This window comes from Scylla paramamosain, chromosome 2, assembly GCF_035594125.1.
Source record: "Scylla paramamosain isolate STU-SP2022 chromosome 2, ASM3559412v1, whole genome shotgun sequence".
In the NCBI taxonomy this organism is placed as follows: domain Eukaryota; kingdom Metazoa; phylum Arthropoda; class Malacostraca; order Decapoda; family Portunidae; genus Scylla; species Scylla paramamosain.
In genome coordinates this window covers 17,100,001-17,106,513 of record NC_087152.1, presented here as the reverse complement: position 1 = coordinate 17,106,513, position 6,513 = coordinate 17,100,001, and the positions used below count along the sequence as shown (strand labels likewise).

Sequence of the window (6,513 nt, the reverse complement as noted above, 5' to 3'; positions counted from 1 at the left end):
TTTTTAACTTTTTTTTTGAGGGGAGAAGAAGAAGAAAGAGCAAATTAACTGGCATTTTCCCTCTTTTTTTTTTCACTTCTTCAACTCGACTCCTTCACACATCAGACCAAACACTGATAGATATGTTGATAAATAGGCAGGCAAATAGAGAGATAGATTTGATTAGCCGAAAAAAAAATAAAGACTAATATGATGTAATGAGTACAATTTAGGTTACAGTCCATACATCCACCAACCTACATACACACACATACACACACACACACGCCGATAACACACTCGCTCCATCCAGTGTCAGGTCGCCGGTAACCTGCAGATACTTTGCATAATCTAGCCATTGTGCTTGTCCAGATACCATTTGTTTATCTGTCTTTAGCATTAATAGTATTGCTTTCATTCCTGTGAATATAGCTACACATTTTTTTCTCCGTTTTGTTGGGTCCAGCATGCACACACACACCCTCACCTGGTGTATATGGTGTCCACTTGTTCAGGTGAGCTTAGGTGAGAGAATGCTTGTTGTTGTTGTTGTTGTTGTTGTTGTTGTTGTTGTTGTTGTTGTTTTTGTTGTTATTGATGATAGTGATGGTGGTGGTGAGTGGTGGTGGTGGTGGTGGTGATGGTGATGTTATTGGTTTTGTTATTGTTGATTTTTTCTCCTTTCCTTTTCCATTCTCACCTATTAATCTATTATTCTCTTCTATTATTCTTATCTTATTCTTATTACTGTTATTTTTATCGGTATCCATGAACTGAACGTTAACAGCTTTTTCCCTATTCCACTTGCCTATCAAACTCTCTCTCTCTCTCTCTCTCTCTCTCTCTCTCTCTCTCTCTCTCTCAAAGGTGTCAGCGTGTGATGGATAGATGGAAGGGCGGGAAAAGAGAGAGAGAGAGAGAGAGAGAGAGAGAGAGAGAGAGAGAGAGAGAGAGAGAGAGAGAGAGAGAGAGAGAGAGAGAGAGAGAGAGGGGGTGGGGGGAAGAACGGAACACTGGAGTCAGACTGGTCGAGAGGAAGGGAGGATGTGATGGGGTGAAGGGACAGGAAGCAACACGAGGAGGGGGAGGAATGACATTGGAAATATTACATCAGTTTTTTGTGAAGTGATGCGTGTGTCGTGTAGCGTGTGGAGGAGCAGGAGGAGGAGGCAGAGTTGAGGACGTTATGTGGGAGGCTGGAAGGACGACTCTTGACTCTCCGCGCCGCTCACACTGTATAATTGCAACATCGGGGGCCTCAACCTTTTGATCTCACTCCTCCGGCAGGAAAATATATTTGTGTTTTCCGGGGAGGCCGAAATTTATATCCATGTCCACTTAGTTTAATGAAAACGGCGATTCTACCTCCATCTCTCTCTCTCTCTCTCTCTCTCTCTCTCTCTCTCTCTCTCTCTCTCTCTCTCTCTCTCTCTCTCTCTCTGTGTGTGTGTGTGTGTGTGTGTGTGTGTGTGTGTCTCCCCTTCCCCTCCTTTCATCTCTCTCACTGTTTCCAATAGAGAGAAACATCGCGATACGAAAAAAAAAAAAAAAAAGGGAGTGTTGAAATAAAAGATTAGCGCACCTGATGGTCTGGGTTACTGCCAGGAAAAGCCTCATGTTGCAGGGACAAAATGTGTGTGGGTGAAAAATACGGACAGACACGCCGATAGACAGAAAGACAGGTGGTGCGTGTGTGTGTGTGTGTGTGTGTGTGTGTGTGTGTGTGTGTGTGTGTGTGTGTGTGTGTGTGTGTGTGTTTTTTTCCAGGTGCTGTGTGTTTGGTACTTGACGTGGTGATTTGCGTGTTTGTTAAATATGTTTTGTGTGTTAAATAAAGTCGCATTTTTCTTAACGAGTACTTTGTATATTAGTTTGATTTATTGAGTTTGTGCTGTTGTATTTTGCTTATGTTTATCTATTATTGTGTTCGTGCTACAATGTTCCAGTCACTTTTATTTTAGGAATTGTAAAAAGCTGTGTTAAAAAAGCATATACATAACAATTACTTTACACACTAGTTATTGAATTTGTGATGTTTTATTCTATTTTCATTTATTTATTTATTGTGTCCAGATTGATAAATTTCCTGTATCTCTTGATTTAGGTACTGTGAACCGCTAAACAGGAGCGCTGACGACCAGGAGCCGAAGGAGGAGGAAGAAAAGGAGGAGGAGAACTGATCTGTTAAAAGAAAAGGAAAATACATGAGGCAAGACTTAGGAGCGTCAAGAAGGATTAGCTGATGAAAACTTGGTGAGTGTTCCTCGTTGTTGTTCACCTGTTTCATCAATTACCTATCTTGCATTTTAACCTCCTTTGAATGCAATACGCTTTTCCTGAAGCTTAAGAAATGGTGTGATGTAAATTTAGCGTTTGATTTTAAGGGGTAATACTCATATCAAAGGGAGTAATTGAGTAGTTGTAACCTTTTAATACGTGTAGTCTTATTTTTAGCCATTGGAATTGTTTAGGGTTGCTGGAATGAAAGGGAAAATATTTTATGTAAGAGGGGTCCTGGCCAAGGGCAACAAAAAAATGGTGACAAAAAGGGGTCCACAGAAGGTGCCAGTCCCTAAAGACGATAGTCCAAAAGCTGATCCAAAACAATATGGAGGTGTCTTGAAATCTCCCTCTTAAAGGAGTTTAAGTCACAGGCAGGAGGACATGGAGAAGCAGGCAGGGAGCTCCAGAGTTTACCATTGAGAGAGATGAAAGTCCGAACATACAGCATAACTTTTACATCAGGGGCGTCGACAGAATAGGGGTGGAAGTGCCAAAGTGTCATTATCTATCAGTCAAAAGGTTAATCTTATGTTTTTGTTTTCCTCTCATTACTAAACTGTAGTTAGTACCTTCCTTTCCTTACTTTACCCTTTCTCCCCCCTCCACCCCCTCTCTCTCTCTCTCTCTCTCTCTCTCTCTGTGTATGTGTGTGTGTGTGTGTGTGCGCGCCAACCAGTGTCGGTGTCTGAGCGGGCGGGTGTATGTAAATATTTAGACGTATTAATCCTGAAGACGAGGAAAAATATTAAAAGTATTTCGTAATTATAGAAGCAATTAATGTGATGAATCCCCCCATCAGCTCCATTATCAGAGTCATAATTACTTTGAGGGAAGGAGGAAGGAGAAGGAAGGGAGGGAGGTAAGGGACGGACGGACGGAGGGAGAGAGAGAGAGAGAAAGAGGGAGGGAGGAAGGGAAGGACCAAAAGATGGGATGGAGGCAAGATAGGCCAACCGGAGGGAATGAAGGAATGTGGGTATCAGGAAATGAGTGATTGAGTGAGTGAGTGAGTGAGTGAGTGGGTGTGTGTGTGTGTGTGTGTAAGTGAGTGAGTGGGAGGAGAAATTCATTTGGAATCAGGTAATAGGTTTCCAACGAGCAGGTGAGAGAGAGAGAGAGAGAGAGAGAGAGAGAGAGAGAGAGAGAGAGAGAGAGAGAGAGAGAGAGAGAGAGAGAGAGAGGAGGGGAGAGGGGGAGGGAGAGGGAGATTGATGGAGAAAGGTAATGTCAATAAGGGAAGTGAAAGAATTAGCAAGGGAAGGGTAGAGAGCAAAAAAAAGTAGGAAAAAATGAGGGAGTGTGATGCAGCTTTGGTAGAAGGTGGGAAATGGAGAGAGAGGAAAAGAGATATAATGTTGGTGGTGGTGGCGGTGGTGGTGGTAGTGGTGGTGGTGGTGGTGAAGGTGGTGGTGGTGGTGAAGGTGGTGGTGGTGGGGATGGCGGTGGCGGTGATGGTGGTGGTGATAATAGTGATGATGAAAGTATGCGTAGGAGAGAGAGAGAGAGAGAGAGAGAGAGAGAGAGAGAGAGAGAGAGAGAGAGAGAGAGAGAGAGAGAGAGAGAGAGAGAGAGATTCATTATCTAAAATAATAATATCTTTATGATCTTTATGGCAGGCTTTTTAAATGCAAGACACCACTGCTACCACCACCACCACCACCACCACCATCACTACCACCACCACCATCACCACTACCACCACCACCACCACCACCACCACCACCATCACATATAACACCAACAACAAAACTACACCAAAAGAAACAACAAACACCACCACCAACAACAACAACAAAGATCGTGACCACCGCCGCCGCCAACAATAACAACAACAACAACAACAAACACCGTGACCACCACCACCACCACCACCACCACCACCACCACTATCGCCGCCGCCGCCGCCGTCACTGGAGCATCGTGGGAAAAAACAAAGTTGTAATCGAGTTGGCCAGGCGGGAGGAGCAGCGGGGCGGGGAGACGGTCGGTGGTGGCCTGGAGCTGTGAATAGGAATGGGCTTTTGAGAGCGGGAAGGAGGGCGTGGGAGGGCGGGAGGTGGTGGCGGCGGCTGGAGGAAGGGAAGTAAGGGAAAGGTTAGGCAGGAAGGGAAGGAAGGGAAGGAGGCGGTGAAGGGAGAGAGTAGGGGAGCCGTAGAGAAGCGAGGAGCATCGAGCCCAAAAGTAAATGGCGTGTATAGGGGGTCCCTTGAGAGAGAGAGAGAGAGAGAGAGAGAGAGAGAGAGAGAGAGAGAGAGAGAGAGAGAGAGAGAGAGAGAGAGGGAGAGAAAGAGACAAGTAAAGGTCATAAGTATAAAAAAAAGAGAAAAAAAAACATAAGATAAAGGAGAAACAAATAAAATCTATGATATTTCATACATATACTGCACGCACGCGCACACACACACACACACACACACACACACACACACACACACACACACACACACACACACACACACACACACCAAAGAACTCACAAGACAAGACTTCCAGTTAACGCGAGTCCCACCAATTCTTCGAGGCCCGTGAGCGTATTCAGATTCTTGAGTCAGTGAGGCCCTTAGGAGACGCACAACACGAGGCAGCCGAACCTTCACGCTGGGATATATCACGGCGGGCGGCGATGACAGGCGGAATTCTGGAACTCCTCGTAAACTTTTGCAGACAGAGAAGAAGGAGACAGAGGGCCGGAGGTAGCGCTGTCATCATTCACAAAAAAAAGCGAACGTGTGTTGTAGAAAAGTAGTGAAAGAGAGGCAGGCGGCAGTGTACAGAGTAAAGTGTTGAGTGAATCAGGTTCCTGTTTGGTGGGGAAATGTGAGTGAGATGCAGCTGCGGCGTGGGGGATATTGGAAAACATTAGAGCCAATGCAGTGTGCAATAGGGAGTTTTAGAGACCACTATGTTACTTTTTTTTCCACTCTTTCTTACTTTATCAGTGTGGTTTCGACATTCCGTAACAGGTAAACATTAGGAGAGAAATTGATAAGCGAGCTAGCATTTGGTAGCTTCACGGATGATTAAAATCGATGTGTTTAGGAATACTAACGCAACGAATGAAGAAGTGAATGATATTTCTTTCCCTAGGCGTGTCTTCATTTGCTGCCGAAGAATTTCCTGGGATCGTGAAGGAAATTCAGCCATTGTCTAGCCGCCTCTCTGATAATTAAGTAAAAATTAGGGTTTCCTCGACGGTTTCATCTGCGGATGAATCGGTGCAAGTTGCTGTTGAGAAGTGAACCTGGAAATGCACTTGCTTGAGCTGCTGGCCGCTACATTATCATTACTGTGATTTACTAACTCCTGCCTCTGTTTAGCGCTGTAGGTTGTTGCGAGACTTACTTCACGACTCTCATGCGAATATTATCTATTCAACTCCGAGAAGTTACGCGACCGGCGCTCAAATGAGACAGTTGAGGGTCCGCACTGCAGAGTATAATCTAGTCAGGGTAAGACGCGGCCGACCGTCCTGGCAGCCACACCAGGGCCGCCGCCACATCTTGCCGTAATGTGGCCGCGGCAGCAGCCAGCACCCTCCCCGCGGCTCCTGGAGACGACCATTCCGGGACCTGAGGGCCAGTCAGGCCAACCATAACCTCACCTGCAGCCTCAGTACAGCCGGCGGCACCAAGTCTCCTCCGGCAGTAAGAGAATGCCCGCCTCGAGCCTCACGACCTCCAAGTTAGGTAATTGTGGGCGGCAGCCGCCCGCCTGCCATCGACTACAAAAAAACTTGGCAAGGAACAAGGATAGTGAGGCTTTCAGGAGGCTCCCCACACTACACGTCCTCGAACACCCTGCATCCTTCCGTGTTTCATCCCTGCCATATCCAACACCTCCCCTGCCACGCGTCACCTCCTGCCCTCCTCCCCTTACCTCACCCGTCCACGCGCCACTCACCAGCCCGTGTCCACCACTCGCTCTTGACGTACTCGATTTCCCCAAACGCACTGAGCCTTGCTACACACCCTAACGACTCGTCCGCCGCCACACACACACACACACACACACACACAGTCGCTGTACACACATCGCATACACTCGCCCGGCATTCACCACCGCCGCAAACCCGCCGTGCCACACACTGCACCACAGAATTAAGGCAAGTCCGTATCTCCCGGGCGCCCCTCGCCGCGCCCCCGCCAACCACTCCATCAGGCGGTGGAAGGGATGACCCGAAAAAATGGATTCCGAAGTCAATCAGTGAGCAGCCAGTGGAAGTATGAACGAGTATGGAGGCAGCTTCAAAAA

At 46.8% G+C, this 6,513-nt stretch overlaps 1 long non-coding RNA gene across 1 annotated transcript in view; it reads left to right on the top strand.

Moving 5' to 3' along the window:
* The first annotated feature begins 2,109 nt into the window (after positions 1 to 2,109).
* Positions 2,110 to 6,513, top strand: part of LOC135111084 (uncharacterized) — a 166,892-nt gene continuing 162,488 nt past the window's right edge. Inside the window, exon 1 of the long non-coding RNA XR_010273555.1 lies at positions 2,110 to 2,232. This is a non-coding gene — a long non-coding RNA (uncharacterized LOC135111084). The remainder of the gene's footprint in view (positions 2,233 to 6,513) is intronic.